The 18,536-nt window shown below is 44.0% G+C and overlaps 1 long non-coding RNA gene across 1 annotated transcript in view; it reads right to left on the bottom strand.

The window, feature by feature from the left end:
• The window catches only part of LOC108716788, a 29,067-nt gene extending 10,814 nt beyond the window's left edge, over positions 1 to 18,253 (bottom strand). The window contains exons 1-2 of the long non-coding RNA XR_005961256.1: positions 18,054 to 18,253; positions 16,855 to 16,947 (exon numbers count right to left, since the gene is read on the bottom strand). This is a non-coding gene — a long non-coding RNA (uncharacterized LOC108716788). The remainder of the gene's footprint in view (positions 1 to 16,854; positions 16,948 to 18,053) is intronic.
• Positions 18,254 to 18,536: the final 283 nt, after the last annotated feature.

Genomic DNA, 18,536 nt, shown 5'->3' with positions numbered 1-18,536 from the left:
ACTACTACTACTATAAGAGCCCAGTGCTATTAGTCTAGCAGTGTTGGGGAGTGGGACTGGTGTGCTAATCTGCTGCTCCTAGTAGTTCAGCAGCACCAACTTTAATTTTTTTTTTTAATATTCATTTTTTTTTTATTTTACTTTTTTTATTTTACTACCGCTGTAGTAGTGTATAAGTTGACCTTTTAGGCATTATTTGCCCTGTAGGCATTATTTGCACACTGTTTTCTTCAACCCGCCATCGAGCTGTGTGACCTTGTTCACATTCTGTCTAAATATCCATAATATTACCGTCTCCAGAAAAAACACCGGAGTCACTTTTTTCAAGCAGCCATAATATATTTTACGTAATCCGTATCCACCGCTGTAGTAGTGTATACGTTGGCCTTGTAGGCATTATTTGCACACTGTTTTCTTCAACCCGCCATCGAGCTGTGTGACCTTGTTCCCATTCTGTCTAAATATCCATAATATTACCGTCTCCAGAAAAAACACCGGAGTCACTTTTTTCAAGCAGCATTCATATATTTTACGTAATCCGTATCCACCGCTGTAGTAGTGTATACGTTGGCCTTGTAGGCATTATTTGCACACTGTTTTCTTCAACCCGCCATCGAGCTGTGTGACCTTGTTCCCATTCTGTCTAAATATCCATAATATTACCGTCTCCAGAAAAAACACCGGAGTCACTTTTTTCAAGCAGCATTCATATATTTTACGTAATCCGTATCCACCGCTGTAGTAGTGTATACGTTGGCCTTGTAGGCATTATTTGCACACTGTTTTCTTCAACCCGCCATCGAGCTGTGTGACCTTGTTCCCATTCTGTCTAAATATCCATAATATTACCGTCTCCAGAAAAAACACCGGAGTCACTTTTTTCAAGCAGCATTCATATATTTTACGTAATCCGTATCCACCGCTGTAGTAGTGTATTACTGAATTTAGCATGCGAACATGAAAGACGTGTAGTATCCGAATTAACAACTAAAATTAATGACATTGAGAAACAGCTAGCCGAATTTTCCCAAAATGAACTATACATTACACGTATGTCCAGAATCAATTCTGAAATAGACCGAGTAGCCCAAGAGATTATAGATAGGAAAAGACAAAAGTATATTCGGGACACAACGGATTACACAATTGGGACGATCTACAAATGGGGTCAGAAGGGAGTTAATAAGGATATGTCCAATAGCGACTATTCCAGATCTGAAATGTCAGGGGAGGAAACCACGACCCGTACAGGACAGGCACAGGTGACTGACCCCTCTTTTTTAGGGGTAAGCAACAGAAGAGGGTCAGAAGAGGGGGGGAGAGAATTAAGAGATCGCGAAAAATGGGCTTACCGTCGTCAGAATCACTGGGATCGGGGGCAGTACAGGAGGAGACGGAATCAGAGATACTAAATATTATCAACCTCAGTGATCATATACTTACCCCAACCCAAAATACAATTCTTAAGAAGGGGTTATCTTTCTCCCCCATGCGTGATATCAGTGTTTTTTCCCTATATAAAGACCTTTTTCTGTTTTGTCGCAAACTACTTCTAAAAAAATATTTTCATAATGATAATGGTCCAGAGGGACGAGTTTTGACCAATCCCCTCATGGCCATCTGTGATTCACAAAACCCACATGACTTGATCTATACGTCAATAACTGCTATACAAGAGCAGACAACCTTTGATCAGGCCATTAATGACCTACAAGATCTTCTGTTGGAGCAAACAGAACCAACACAAACATTGAAGCCTAAGAGCAGATTCTGCTGTCACCACATTTGGGGAATTGGTTATGTGGGATTTTATGTGTATGCCCAATAACAATAATGACAATTTGAAAATGGCCGACAGGCTAGCATTACAAGAGATTGCCTCCTGGGAGGATGTGGTTATCAAGCCTTCAGATAAAGGCGGTAATATTGTTATATGGCCAAGAGTAATGTACCTTACGGAGGCCCTTAAGCAACTCAACAATATCTCCTGTTACAAAAAACTTCCATGTGATCCCTCCGTGAGATTCAGGTCTTTGTACAATGGTCTGATCACCGACAGTTACCAGACAGGCCTAATTTCCAAGAATGAGTACAAAGCATTATTGAATGAGACTTCCGTGACCCCTACCTTCTATATGCTGCCCAAAGTACACAAAAACCTTCAGAAACCACCAGTTTGTCCGATTGTCTCTGGCAATGGCAATATCTGCGAGAAAGCTAGCCAGTACATTGACATAAAATTACGACAATTTGTGGTAACGCTACCATCGTATATTCGGGATACCGGTGACCTACTATACAAACTCTCATCAGTGAAAGTAGACAAAGGGACCCTACTGGTTGGTTGTGACGTTGAATCACTGTATTCCTCTATCTCACACAGACAGGGCATTAGAGCAATTCGCTTCTTCATGGAAACTGAAACATGTGGGGAGGTGAATACAGAGATTTTCTGGCGGACCTCACAGACTTTTGCCTTAATCATAATTTTTTCACATTCCATGATAAGTTTTATCTACAGGTCAGGGGCGTCGCAATGGGTGCTGCCTTTGCACCAACATATGCGAACCTATTTATGGGTTGGTGGGAGGCGAACTATGTTTTGGTGATCAGATGACTCCGTATCTCCAACATATTTCACACTGGTTTCGCTATATCGACGACCTGATATTCCTCTGGACGGGTGACATAACAGGTCTGACTGAATTTTTGAACCTTCTCAATGAGAATGACTTGAATATCAGACTAACTCACACAATTAGTGACAAAAGCTTAGACTTCCTTGATGTGACATTGATTATTCAGGAAGATGGTTCTATCAGTACAGATCTATTCCGCAAAACTACTGCGACCAATTATATTCTGCACTTTGATAGTCACCATCCCATTTCCACCAAAAGAGGGATTCCAATTGGTGAATTCTTGCGGTTAAGACGCAATTGCTCAGATCTATCAGTCTTTAAATTAAGGGCAGGTGAACTAACTAAACGCCTACAGGAGAGGGGATATTCTTTGAATATTATACGGCGAGCATACTCCAGAGCTCTCAAAACTCCTCGAAACTCCTTATTAGAGGGTCACAAACGAGCAACATCAAATGCAGATTAGGGATGTAGCGAACGTCGGAAAAAAAGTTCGCGAACATATTCGCGAACTTGCGCAAAAACGCGAGCGGTTCGCGAACGGTTCGCGAACCCCATAGACTTCAATGGGAAGGCGAACTTTAACATCTAGAAAAGACATTTCTGGCCAGAAAAATGATTTTAAAGTTGTTTTAAAGGGTGCAACGACCTGGACAGTGGCATGCCAGAGGGGGATCAAGGGCAAAAATGTATCTGAAAAATCTGCCTGTGTGTGCTTGGAAGAGATAGTGTAGGGGGAGAGCTGTTAGTGATTTCAGGGACAGATGATAGTAAGTTTGCTGGCTAGTAATCTGCTTGATACTGCTCTGTATTGGAGGGACAGAAGTCTGCAGGGATTTGAGGACATTTTAGCTTAGGTAGCTTTGCTGGCTAGTAATCTACTGTTCTCTTTAAACAACTGCCATACGTTGACCTTGTAGGCATTGTTTGCCCAGTTTTTTTGGACGCAGCCACTGAAGCACAGTTGCCAGAAAAAATATGCCATATAAATGCTGAAAATAGTCATTTTTCGCCATACGTTGACCTTGTAGACATTGTTTGCCCAGTTTTTTTGGACGCAGCCACTGAAGCACAGTTGCCAGAAAAAATTATGCCATATAAATGCTGAAATATAAATTTTTTTGGTTGCAGCCACTGAAGCACAGAGGCCAGAAAAATTATGCCATATAAATGCAGAAAATATGCATTTTTTTGGTCGCAGCCACTGAAGCACAGTTGACAGAAAAATTATGCCATATAAATGCTGAAAATATAAACTTTTTTGGTTGCAGCCACTGAAGCACAGAGGCCAGAAAAATTATGCCATATAAATGCAGAAAACATGCATTTTTTTGGTCGCAGCCACTGAAGCACAGTTGACAGAAAAATTATGCCATATAAATGCTGAAAATATAAATTTTTTTGGTTGCAGCCACTGAAGCACAGAGGCCAGAAAAATTATGCCATATAAATGCAGAAAATATGCATTTTTTTGGTCGCAGCCACTGAAGCACAGTTGCCAGAAAAAATATGCCATATAAATGCTGAAAATAGTCATTTTTTGCCATATACGTTGAGTCAACGTATGGCAAAAAATGACTATTTTCAGCATTTATATGGCATATTTTTTCTGGCCTCTGTGCTTCAGTGGCTGCGGCCAAAAAAACTGGGCAAACAATGCCTACAAGGTCAACGTCGTTGACCTTGTAGGCATTGTTTGCCCAGTTTTTTTGGCCGCAGCCACTGAAGCACAGAGGCCAGAAAAAATATGCCATATAAATGCTGAAAATAGTCATTTTTTTGGTCGCAGCCACTGAAGCACAGTTGCCAGAAAAATTATGCCATATAAATGCTGAAAATATAAATTTTTTTGGTTGCAGCCACTGAAGCACAGAGGCCAGAAAAATTATGCCATATAAATGCAGAAAATATGCATTTTTTTGGTTGCAGCCACTGAAGCACAGAGGCCAGAAAAATTATGCCATATAAATGCAGAAAATATGCATTTTTTTGGATGCAGCCACTGAAGCACAGTTGCCAGAAAAAATATGCCATATAAATGCTGAAAATAGTCATTTTTTGCCATACGTTGACCTTGTAGACATTGTTTGCCCAGTTTTTTTGGTTGCAGCCACTGAAGCACAGAGGCCAGAAAAAATTAAACCAGTAGGGTTTGCACCCTAGTTTGTAACGGTGGCGGAGGGAGGAGGAGGACGCTAAAGGACAGCTGTGTGTGGAGTCATGAGGCTTGAAGAGAAGGACAGCTGCATAGAAGTCAGAACAAGTCTTCCGGCGTGCAGTAACCCTCCGAGATCCACCCCTCATTCATTTTAATAAAGGTCAGGTAATCGACACTTTTGTGACCTAGGCGAGTTCTCTTCTCAGTTACAATCCCTCCTGCTGCACTGAAGGTCCTTTCTGAGAGCACACTTGAGGCTGGGCAAGACAAGAGGTTCATGGCAAATTGTGACAGCTCTGGCCACAGATCAAGCCTGCGCACCCAGTAGTCCAGGGGTTCATCGCTCCTCAGAGTGTCGATATCTGCAGTTAATGCCAGGTAGTCCGCTACCTGCCGGTCGAGGCGTTCTTTGAGGGTGGATCCAGAAGGGTTGTGGCGCTGCCTTGGACAGAAAAACATTTGCATGTCTGACGTTACAGACTGGCCAAAGGGCTTTGTCCTTGCAGGTTGCAGCCACTGAAGCACAGAGGCCAGAAAAATGGCACCTCTGCCCCTGGAATGTTGATGAGTTCCTGAAGTGACATCACCCTTAAAAGCATTGTACAACATGTTTTGCAGGCTGGTTTGTAAATGCCGCATCTTTTCGGACTTGTGGTATGTTGGTAACATTTCTGACACTTTATGCTTGTACCGAGGGTCTAGTAGCGTTGCGACCCAGTACAGGTCCTTCTCCTTAAGCCTCTTGATACGGGGGTCCTTCAACAGGCATGACAGCATGAAAGACCCCATTCTCACAAGGTTGGATGCAGAGCTATCCATCTCCACTTCCTCATTATCAAGGACTGCATCATCCACGGTCTCCTCCCCCCAGCCACGTACAAGACCAGGGGTCCCCAAAAGGTCACCACTAGCCCCCTGGGAAGCCTGCTCCTGTTGGTCCTCCTCCTCCTCCTCCACAAAGCCACCTTCCTCCTCTGACTCCACTTCTGGCACCTCTCCCTGCGTTGCAGCAGGTGCCTGGGTTCGTTCTGGTGATTCCGACCAGAAATCGTGCGCTTCCAGCTCCTCGTCACGCTGGTCTACAGCCTCATCTGTCACTCGTCGCACGGCACGCTCCAGGAAGAAAGCGAAGGGTATTAGGTCGCTGATGGTGCCTTCGGTGCGACTGACCATATTTGTCACCTCTTCAAAAGGTCGCATGAGCCTGCAGGCATCGCGCATAAGCACCCAGTAACGGGGGAAAAAAATCCCCAGCTGTGCAGATCCAGTCCTACCACCCAGTTCAAAAAGGTACTCGTTGACGGCCCTTTGTTGTTGCAGCAGACGTTCCAACATAAGGAGCGTTGAATTCCAGCGAGTCTGGCTGTCAGAAATCAAACGCCTGACTGGCATGTTGTAGCGCTGCTGAATGTCAGCAAGGCGTGCCATGGCTGTGTAGGAACGTCTGAAATGGGCCGACACCTTTCTGGACTGGGTGAGAACGTCCTGGAATCCTGGGTACTTGGAGACAAAACGTTGGACTATTAAATTTAACACATGTGCCATGCAGGGCACATGTGTTAAATTGCCTAGTCTCAACGCTGCCAACAGATTGCTTCCATTGTCACACACCACTTTTCCGATCTGCAGTTGGTGTGGGGTCAGCCACCGATCGGCCTGTGACTGCAGAGATGACAGGAGTACAGATCCGGTATGGTTTTTGCTTTCCAGGCACGTCATCCCCAAGACAGCGTGACAACGGCGTACCTGGCACGTCGAATAGCCTAGGGGGAGCTGGGGGTGCACAGGTGTGGAGGAGGAGAAGGAGGACCCAGCAGCAGAGTAAGAAGAAGAAGAAGACGAGGTAGAGAGCGATGGAGGAGTAGAGGTGGTGGCAGAACCGCGTGCAATCCGTGGCGGTGACACCAACTCCACTGTTGTTGTTGAGCTACCCATTCCCTGCTTCCCAGCCATTACCAAGTTCACCCAGTGGGCAGTGTAGGTGACATACCTGCCCTGACCATGCTTGGAGGACCATGCGTCAGTAGTCATATGGACCTTTGGCCCAACACTAAGTGACAGAGATGCGGTAACTTGGCTCTGCACATGTTGGTACAGGTGTGGTATTCCCTTTTTAGAAAAAAAATTGCGGCTGGGTACCTTCCACTGCGGTGTCCCAATTGCTACAAATTTGCGGAAGGCCTCAGAGTCCACCAGCTGGTATGGTAAAAGCTGGCGGGCTAAGAGTGCAGACAAGCCAGCTGTCAGACGCCGGGCAAGGGGGTGACAGTCAGACATTGGCTTCTTACGCTCAAACATGGCCTTCACAGAAACTTGGCTGGTGGCAGATGACTGGGAATGGGAACAGGTGGTCAAGGTGGAAGGCGGAGTGGAGGGTGGTTCAGACGGGTCAAGGAGAGCAGAGGTAGAGCAGTAAGATGCTGGACCAGAAGGAGTGTGGCTTTTAGTTTGCCTGTTGCCTTTGAGGTGTTGCTCCCAAAGTGCTTTGTGCTTGCCGCTCATGTGCCTTCGCATAGAAGTTGTACCTATGTGGCTGTTGGGCTTACCAAGGCTCAGTTTCTGACTGCACTCATTGCAAATTACAATGCTTTTGTCAGAGGCACACACATTAAAAAAATCCCACACTGCTGACTTTTTGGAAGTGTGCGATCTGGCGGTAACAGTAGAAGTTGGCGGAGTTGGCGGTATTGGCGGCAATGGCGGGTGCGTTGGCCGGCTGAACACAGGTGCCGATACATGTTGTTGCCCTGCTGATCCCTGCGGGCTGTCCTCCCTGCTTCTTCTAAGTCTTATTCTCCTACTGCCTCTCTGACTCTCCGTCTCTCCATCTGAACTACCCTCCTCTTGCTCTCTTCTACTAGGCACCCACAAAACATCAATCTCCTCATCATCATTCTCCTCAGATGCATCAATTTCTTCTGACACATCACAGAAGGAAGCAGCAGCGGGGACCTCCTCCTCATCACTCATTATGTCCATCTCTATCGTGTTCTCTGCCAGAATTAAATCTGGTGTAAGGTCCTCATCTCCTTCATCTTCTTCTGGCAATAATGGTTGCGCATTACTCAGTTCAAGAAACTCATTGGAAAATAACTCCTCTGACCCCAGTGAAGAAGGGGCACCGGTGGTGGAGGAAGTGTTACGTGGGGTGGCCATAGCAGTGGAGGATGAGGAGGATGTTGTGGTAAAGTTAGAAACGGTAGAGGATGGGGTGTGCTGTGTAAGCCAGTCAACTACCTCTTCAGCATTTTGGGAGTTCAGGGTCATTGGCTTTTTAAAACTGGGCAATTTGCTAGGGCCACAGGATTGCATAGCAGCACGGCCCCTAGCACGGCCTCTGCGTGGCGGCCTGCCTTTGCCTGGCATTATTTTTAAAAAAACAACAACAACAACAAAAACTCAGTTGGTTTTTCTGGAAACGATAATACACACAGCTAGATGGCGGGTTGAAGAAAACACTGTGCAAATAATGCCTACAAAGTCAACGTATACACTACTACAGCGGTGGATACGGATTACGTAAAATATATGAATGCTGCTTGAAAAAAAGTAACTCAAGTGGTTTTTCTAGAGACGATAATATTATCAATATTTAGACAAAATGTGAACAAGGTCACACAGCTCGATGGCGGGTTGAAGAAAACAGTGTGCAAATAATGCCTACAAGGCCAACGTATACACTACTACAGCGGTGGATACGGATTACGTAAAATATATGAATGCTGCTTGAAAAAAGTGACTCCGGTGTTTTTTCTGGAGACGGTAATATTATGGATATTTAGACAGAATGGGAACAAGGTCACACAGCTCGATGGCGGGTTGAAGAAACAGTGTGCAAATAATGCCTACAAGGTCAACGTATACACTACTACAGCGGTGGATACGGATTACGTAAAATATATGAATGCTGCTTGAAAAAAGTAACTCAAGTGGTTTTTCTAGAGACGATAATATTATCAATATTTAGACAAAATGTGAACAAGCTCACACAGCTCGATGGCGGGTTGAAGAAAACACTGTGCAAATAATGCCTACAAGGCCAACGTATACACTACTACAGCGGTGGATACGGATTACGTAAAATATATGAATGCTGCTTGAAAAAAGTGACTCCGGTGTTTTTTCTGGAGACGGTAATATTATGGATATTTAGACAGAATGGGAACAAGGTCACACAGCTCGATGGCGGGTTGAAGAAAACAGTGTGCAAATAATGCCTACAAGGCCAACGTATACACTACTACAGCGGTGGATACGGATTACGTAAAATATATGAATGCTGCTTGAAAAAAGTGACTCCGGTGTTTTTTCTGGAGACGGTAATATTATGGATATTTAGACAGAATGGGAACAAGGTCACACAGCTCGATGGCGGGTTGAAGAAAACAGTGTGCAAATAATGCCTACAAGGCACCTAGACTTGAAATTCTCATCATGTGTCTCAAAGGTTGGGAGAATTTTTATGCGTAACCCCCTAGGTATAATGTTACTGTCAACATATTTTTCATAGGTGGAGACAGTCCACCATACCCTCGTGAGTTTAATTTGTTCTTGTTGATAATCAGTTAGCAAAGCTCTCCAGTCATTTCCTGCTGGCGAGCTATTGCCACTAGATCCAGCTTGGAACACGTCCGAAAGTTGGCTGGACCATTTCTCAAATCACGACTGTAAATTCATAATGGGGGTCACCATCTTGTTATAGAAAATAAATAGATGCGGCGTGCTACACCAGGAAATCCCTAATAAATAGGGGGAATAACATATAATTACAGACAAGATAAGGGAGCACCACCCATCAATTGAGAAATCCAGCGGATGGTGTGCAGGGTTAAGGAGATAAATATTGAGAAAAGGAAGAGGAAAAGTTAACCCTTGAGGTTGCACCACCCCATCCAGGAGCCCAGACACCCACGGAACAAGATTAAAACTTAAAAAGTTAAGTGGGTGTCTGGGCTCCTGGATGGGGTGGTGCAACCTCAAGGGTTAACTTTTCCTCTTCCTTTTCTCAATGAAATCAAGTAGAGCCACCAAAAACTTCACTGGGGGGGGGGCTTGTTTCTGTTCAGCAGTGCCCTCCTGCATGCTGTCACCCCCATATCATGGGGGATGACCGTGTAGAGGCTCGAAACATCCGTAATCACTAAAATAATGTCAGGAGGAATACTTATCTCGCTTAACATTATGAGTAGATGTTTCGTGTCATTGACATACAAGTCCATTGTCTGTACCAGTGGTTGCAAATAATGATCTAAATATTTGGTCAACAGTTGGAACAAAGATCCCATCGCAGAAATAACGGGATGTCCTGGTGGAGCTGTCATGGACTTGTGTACCTTCGGTAAGGTGTATATAAATCTTAGAGTGAGTAGTGATCCAAGACTGTCCAGTTGATCCATCAATTTTTTTCTTAAAAAGAGATCAAATCCTCTCTATATTTGTTCACATTCTGTTCAAGGTCAGAGTCAGAGTGTGCAAGCCTATCCTCAGCAGCCTCACCCAGAGGTGCACCAGCTGGAGCTAAACTGGACGAAAAAGTTTATGGTCTCACGATGGGGACTGACCCAATATATATACGCAGAGCATTAAGGTTGAATTTCCAGAGGGCGATGGTAGCCTGATTATGACTGGCTGATGGCAATCACAGTGAGTAAACCTGAAGCGTGTCCAGTCTTACTAACCCAAATAGGGTTAAATATTTGCACGGATGAGCGTTCCAAATATGGTGCGGAGGGGCGTGTTGATCACAGGGTGCCGCAATGGAGAGTGACGGGCAGCGCTTGATACTCTGTAGGGGAGCTGCTGGAGATCGCAGGGGAGCGGATGCGACTTTAGAAAGGTGGCGCTGACGGACAGAACTACTGCTTCTGTACACCTAACTGTACCTGTGTTTGGTGGCGACATATAAAGAGGTATGTAGAAGCCGACTTTCCTTCCGAAAGTGATTGTACACAGCGATTATGATGTTACAATGAATTTTAACATTTTTAATATGGGTCACAGAAGTCACACATATCACTTGCAGTTTATAACATATACTATGGATGTTTATAATATTGCCTCTGGTATATTTACTTACGATTGAGGTTGTCACATCACTAGAGGTCTAAATATTTTCACTCCTACTTTTTCACACGTTTGGTCACAGGCCCCATGTTTGTTTGTATGCTCAAATGGTGGATCAATAAAACTTTTTTTGTTTATTTTGTATAAAGTCCTGTTGGTGCGTTTTGACTATATATATATATATATATATATATATATATATATATATATATATATATATATATATATATATATATATATATATATATATATACACACACGTACATATATACACACATACATATATACACACACACATATATATATATATAATATATATATATATATATATATCTAGACAAATACAAAAGTCCTCTGCACTTAACCCATTATCAACATATTTAAGACAGAGCAGTTACTGCATACTGCTACTGAAAAATGCCTTACCCTTTAAACAAAACAGGGATTGCTTGTCAATATATTGCAATATATTTAAGATGGTCAACTACGTCAAAGTCATCCCATATCTGGCCAGTTCCAAGCCCCATTTTCATCCGATTCATTAAGATTATTGCTTCATTATACATTTTACAAAGGGACCAAGTTTTACCTGCAACTTACTAGCTGCTTTCAAAGTAAAACTCCCAAACTTGGCTGCCCTTTTATTAGACACCAGTGGGATCACCTGACTATAGCTGGGAAGGGTGGGAGCTACAACATGTAGCTGGTCACTGCTCCTGTATAACTATAACAAACAAGGGAAAGTTGTGCTCCATTAGGCGGGGGTGCAATGAGGCTGTGACCACAAAATACATATATACATATATACATACATAAATATATATACATATATACACTATGGGGTAGATTTACTAAGGGTCGAAGTGAATTCAAGGTCATTTTCGAAGTAAAAAAATTCGAAGTAATTTTTTTGGATACTTCGACCATCGAATAGGATACTACGACTTTGAATTTACTGGCACCGCTTTACAAAACTCAGGGTTTGCTCTCCCGATGGTAGGTGTGTTGGTTATGCGGAATCGTGCCAGATCCGGATGCGGAATGCGGTGGTGCCAGATCCTGGACTGATGTTCTATGGATCTGATCCTACTAGTGACAGAGGAAGTGGGCCGTGAACTGAGACAGCTGAGGAGTGATCTGGAAGCCATCGAGACCACACACAGACCGGTCATAATTGCAGACAAAGAAACTGACTTGCAAGCCAGGCTACAGGAGCAGGTAGCAAAATACAAGGCAGACATACTTGCATTCAAAAATTTTAAACGATTGAGAGTGAACCAGGACTACAAAGAGTCCAGAGTATACCGCTGGTTACAAGGAGGCGTTCTCCTTAAGAGAAGAACAGTGAAGTGCCGATCGCAAAGACCACTGGGATAACAGTCCAGGATAGGACAGCACTACAGCGAGTTTAGCACTACAGGAGGAACAGCCGCATCAGACCAACACCCTCTGCTTCATCTCCAATCTCTGCATCATCTTTTTTAGGGGGAGCCCCGGCCACCAAAGACCCTGGAAAACCACCCGCAGGGGTGGACGCAAACACTCCGGCACGCACAAGATCACAGAATCCCACCGGCGGCAGAACAGGAGGAAATGATATAAAATCTATACTCACACCGCCTTACAGCCTCTGAGAAATCCCTGCTGCACAAAGGTCTAAGCTTCGTCCCAACGGTGAGTAATCACCCTTTTGAAAGTGTAATAAACAATTTTAAATTTAAAAGCCAGCTCAAATTGAGAGAAAAGTTTGCTGGGGACAAAATGGAAGCCAGTGAATTCATTCAAGGGGCTGAAGTGGTTAACAGTTTGGCCACAAAAGGGGCAGGGGATCCATATGAACAGGCACTTAAACCGAAAAACTCATATGACCCCCCAAGTCACAGTGCCTCCATAAGAATTTTCCACTGTTTACTTAATGACAATACCTCTAAGGCAGCACACAAGTTACACAGGTGGAGAGGCAATTTAACCCCTGATGAAAAAGAAGCAATGAAAAGCATGAAGGACAATAGGGATATCATTATAAAAAATGCGGACAAGGGTGGGGTTGTGGTCATTATGGACTATTCGTATTATAAAATGGAAGTTTTATCCCAGTTATCAGACACCAACCAATACAGGAAGCTTACATATGATCCCACAGAAAAGTAGGAACTCACAGGATTAATTAATATGGTTGTAACACACGGATGGTTGGCCAAAGAATTGGCAAGTTACTTAATATCCAAAAACCCTGTAGTGCCAGTCATGTACACACTGCCAAAAATACATGAAAACCCTGAGAGACCACCAGGGAGACCAATAATATCGTCCACCGGGTCCCTGAATGAGAAGCTAGCACAGTACCTTCATATGCTACTACAACCCTGCATAACACGACTGATTTCCTAAAAGTAGTGGGGAGCATCACTTTGCCAATGGATAACTTAATTCTGGCCACTATGGACGTCCAAAGCTGTATACATGCATACTCCACACAGCCGGGTTACAGTATGTAAGCTATTGACAAATTACCCTGCATATATTGGTCCACCCATAGAATACATTATACAGCTATTGCACTTTGTATAAACATACAACTATTTCAAATTCGAGACCCAATTTTACTTACAGCTGGTGGACACAGCCATGGGTTCGAAAATGGCGCCAGCATACGCCAATGCATATATGGGTGATTATGAAAATGAACACATTTATGGCTACGAGATTTTCAAAAAGTATGGTGGCTTCTACAGACGCTATATTGATGACCTGTTCTTCACATGGGCAGGTACGGCAAGCCAACTAGAGGAATATATGAACAGTTTAAATTCCCTAGATTCACCAGTGAAATTGACGTTGAACTACCGTATATACTCGAGTATAAGCCGACCCGAGTATAAGCCGAGGTACCTAATTTTACCTACGAAAACTGGGAAAACTTATCGACTCTAGTATAAGCCTAGACACAACTACAGCCCTGTCTCCCAGCAGCGCACATTCTGCCAAAGCGACCCCCTCAGTGATCAACCGGACTTCTTTGCAAAGTTGATGGTGACAGAGAATTGCCAAACGGATTACTGTGTGCATTGTCCCACTGTCCCACTACCATTTGCAGAGGGTGCTGTGTGATATTGCCATCACTGTTAATCTTTCGTATAACCAACAGAGGGCGCTGAGTGATATTGCCATCACTGTTAATCCTTCATATAACCAACAGAGGGTGCTGTGTGATATTGCAGTCACTGTTATTCTTTAATATAACCAACAGAGGGCGCTGTGTGATATTGCAGTCACTGTTATTCTTTCATATAACCAACAGAGGGCGATGTGTGATAATGCAGTCACTGTTAAGCTTTCATATAACCAACAGAGGGAACTGTGTGATATTGCAGTCACTGTTATTCTTTCATATAACCAACAGATTGCCCTGTCGGATATTGTAGTCACTGTTATTCTTTCATATAACCAACAGAGGGCACACTGTTATTATTTCATATAACCAACAGAGGGTGCTGTGTGATATTGCAGTCACTGTTATTCTTTCATATAACCAACAGAGGGTGCTGTGTGATATTGCAGTCACTGTTATTCTTTCATATAACCAACAGAGGGCATTGTGGGATATTGCAGTCTCTCCCCAAGTGAACTGTTGGTATAGGAATGATTAAAAGTGACTGCAATCTCAGCTACTGCCCGCTAACCGCTATAAGCCGAGGGAGACTTTTTCAGCACATTTTGGCTGCTGAAAAACTCGGCTTATACTCGAGTATATACGGTATAACTCTCAACTCATAAATTTCCTTGACATACAGGTTTACAAACAAGGGGAGAGTTTGCAAACACACAGCTTCACAAAGGACATGGATAGGAATACCCTGCTGCATTATAGGAGCAACCACCCCAGACACCTCTTAGATTCTCTCCAATCACAAATGATGCGGGTCGTCAGAATTGATAGTGACCCCATGCAATGTAAAGAGGACTTAATGAAAATGGGGAAAAAGTTCTTAGAAAGGGGTTATCCGGCTGGCCTGATCAGAGACACCACAGAAAAGGTAATGGCCTTGTCACGGGCACAATTGCTCCAAAGTACCACGCGTGCACCGAGTGGGGACAACAATGACATATATTATGTGAGTAAGTACAACCCTCTAAGTAAATTTACTAAAGAACTTAAACATTGGGAAATAGTGGCCAAAGATGAAGCACTAACCCCAAAGAGCCCAACAAACCAAAATTCAGTTACTCAAGGAATACCAATCCTAAAGAACACTTAAGCCCTGCTGACCCAGTAGGAAAATATGCGCAACCTATAGTCAAGCATTTTCTATCCTCTCGTCCAGGTGTGTACAAGTGCACAGGTTGTGTAGTGTGCAATACTCTAATAGTGGGCAAGGAGTTCAGACATCCCAGGACGGGCAAAAGATATGAAATCAAACACAGGTTAACGTGCACATCCACAATGGTAATATATGTCATCAAATGCCCATGTGGCCTGATTTACTGAAGTAAAACCGTCAGGCAATTGAAAGAGAGAATTAATATGCATAGGGCAAGCATTAGAGCAGCTCTAGACACTGACAGAAAGGTCGATGCAAACAAAAAGGATATAGCACAACAACCTGTAAACATTGGAAAGAAGAGAGGCATGATCCATCTACATTCAAGTGTATGCCAATTGATCATGTACCTAAAGCGCCCAGGGGTGGTGACCTTGATAATATATTGTTGAGACGAAAAGTTTTTGGATACACAAACTTGATTGTGTCATGCCCAGGGGACTGAATGGGCAACTGCTGTTAAATTGCTTTTTAATCTGAGGATATTTGAAGCTAACAACTATATAGATTGATTTGTACTTGTAGGGACCCCTATGGGTTAATCTGCCCTGCAGCTTTAAGGCCCCCACCTTTTTCTTAGAGTGATCTGCCAGGAGAGGTGTGACAGCTTCCTGCCACACTGCACTATAGTGTGTAAAAGGAGTGGCCTCTTCCACCTCTGGATGCTGATCCAGCTACGTGCACTCAGGGGGACTGAGTACAGAAGGCCTAGAAGAAGGCGTGTGTCCAAGTCGGGGACCAGGCAACCCCGTGAATGAGGAATTGATATAGTAGGGCAGACTTGTCATAGTCTCTCTAGGAGAGAAAGGCAGAGAGGTTAGAGAGAAAGAGCAGTTCTGAGCTCCAACATAGGAGTGATAGATTAGAGGTATCTCTCCCAGGCCATATATAGTATAGGGATCCCAGTGGAGAGGGAATTAGGAGAGAGTGATTGCCCTGAGGTTGATCCAGAGACCACTACTAGAATATGCAGAGGTGAAGTGGGATACCTGCCAAGTCTGTCCCCAGGGAGTGTCAGCCTGTGTCTGCTCTAAGTGAGCCTGCCTGCAGATTTGTGTGGACTCTCTATATGCTGTTGCCTCAACTCCTGCGTGAGTAGAAACCTGATGCCACTTGCCTAGTGCATAGTTCAATAAACCTTGTTCCTGTTTTATTATTTAATTCACCTTTACTAGAGCATACCTCCCAACATTTTGGAAATCAAAAGAGGGACAAAAAGTTGTGCCGCGTCTAGCGTGTCAAAAAATTTTTGGCCACACCCCCTAATTAGCATGTTAATTTTACATAATTTGGCAGGTTATGAAAGTTTGAACACATTTCTGTGGTTTTTATATGTTATTACAGTTTTGCAAATGAAGGTGAATTGCCCTTTAAGCTGTAAGTCTAAGTTCTTATGTTATCAAACTGTCACAAGTATGTCAAGTATCTATTCTGGGCTCTCTGTCAAGACACAATTGAGTTAGAAACCTTGTATCTGTTTCTGGCTATTCAGTGCAGCAGTTCAAAGAGAAACCCGGGACTTATCAGTACAAATCCATGACAGCGGGTTGAGCTGTCAATAGCGGGACTGTCCCGCTCAAAACGGGACAGTTGGGAGGTATACAGCCCAGTGTTGTGTGACTGGGGACAGCTCCCCTCAGAGTGTCAGTAAGTGCAATGTGACAAATACCTCGGTCTCTTCTTTCAAAATATTCAGCTGCCTCCAGGAGGATTAGCAGAGAGTTGAACTCCATATATTTATACACAGGCAGGTCTTATGTTGCTGGATAGAGACAAGAAGAAAAACAATAAAGTTGTTCCCTTGGAACTCTTGCAGGATAAGGGCTGTAAAAAGCAAATGTAGTGAGGGGTGTGTAGGGAGGGGTGTGTGTATTGGGGTTTTCATTTGGAGGGGTTGAACTTGATGGACTTTGTCTTCTTTCAACCCAATTTAACTATGTTACTATATATATTTTTCATGCCTACTCCCAGCAGCAGGTATGGCTAAACCAGAGTGGTTTGGGGGCAGGGCACTTTATAAGCCCCTAGGTGCTTAGCCAGGCCAAATAAGGGGGGTCTTATATCTCCCACATTAGTGTGGTTAGTCTTTACCCCATGTGCTTATACATAGAGACCAATAAGGATGCTGCTGAATATTTCAAGGGTGCACATAGGTGTAAAGAACAAAATTCACAGTAGGGGGGTGTTGCTGATGCCATCCCAAGCTGCGGCACCACTATATGCGAAAATATACCTATATAAAACCACTGGTGTTCCATTTAAGCAGCGCGGCAGTAACTGACAGCTCCCATTTGGAGCAGGGTTGTACAAGATGTTCTTAGACGGCCAAGAGCAACACCTTGGTATGTCCAATTTGCCGCCCTCCAGCTGTCACTGAACTACAATTCCCAGCACCCCATAACAGCAATAGAACAAAAGTGAGGAATTGACAGTTTGACATCTCCGTGCAGCTGACCCTGCCTATTGTCACTGCTGTGTAAAGTGATGGTATTGTCCATATGCACTCAAGAATAAATGTCAATAATGGAAGGGGAAGGAATATGTTACACTGCCAATGATACTGATAATAAACATGTGTAAAGGCAACTGGTCAAATGGTGTGGGTAGAGCTTTGCTTAAAAACTAGAGGGCCCAGGAGCTGGTCAATGTATCAGCTTTACTGGACCCTACCAACCAGACTTTTGCTTTTCTGCAATCAGGTTTCTAATAGGAGAGCCCACAGGAAGGAGAACAGCCACAATAACAGTACAGCTGAGCCCTACGGGGGATCGTATAGGACAAACACACTGGAGCCAGCAGCACAGCTGGGATAAGCCAGCAGCTACACGGCAAAGAAGAAGCAGAAGCCCAGCAGGGCCCTTCCCTTACCTTTGTAGTATTTCTGCATGGCTGCCCCAATAAATCCAGATCTGCTCCGGAAGGTGAATAAAGAGTTGGTGAGTGAGCAGCACAAGCAGCAGCAGCGGGAGGAGGAGGAATGAGCTGAGGATTCAACAGCTGCACACAACCCCGGCCCAGAAATGCTGATACAACGTCACAGCGCTGACTGACAACAGAAGCGACCAATGCCGTGGCGGGACAAGATATGAAGAGGCGGGGCTGAACAGGGGAGTGTGTTGTGCTGAGGAACAAAGGCGGTTGATGCCAGTGCTGCTGCCTGGCTGCCTGGAGGTAAAGATGGGCCATGGAAGGCAGGTACCCCTGTCATCATGTGAACCGCGGGACATCTTCACATAGTATCCGGGATGGCGAGACAGGCAGGGAAAATCGTGACTGTCCCGCGTAATATATATATATATATATATAGATATATAGTCGTGTTCCAAGGAATGACGCACTCCAGGACTTCAT

Source organism: Xenopus laevis, chromosome 5L (assembly GCF_017654675.1).
Source record: "Xenopus laevis strain J_2021 chromosome 5L, Xenopus_laevis_v10.1, whole genome shotgun sequence".
NCBI lineage: Eukaryota > Metazoa > Chordata > Amphibia > Anura > Pipidae > Xenopus > Xenopus laevis.
Note: the sequence above shows the minus strand (reverse complement) of the source record. Positions and strands in the feature narration are given on the sequence as shown.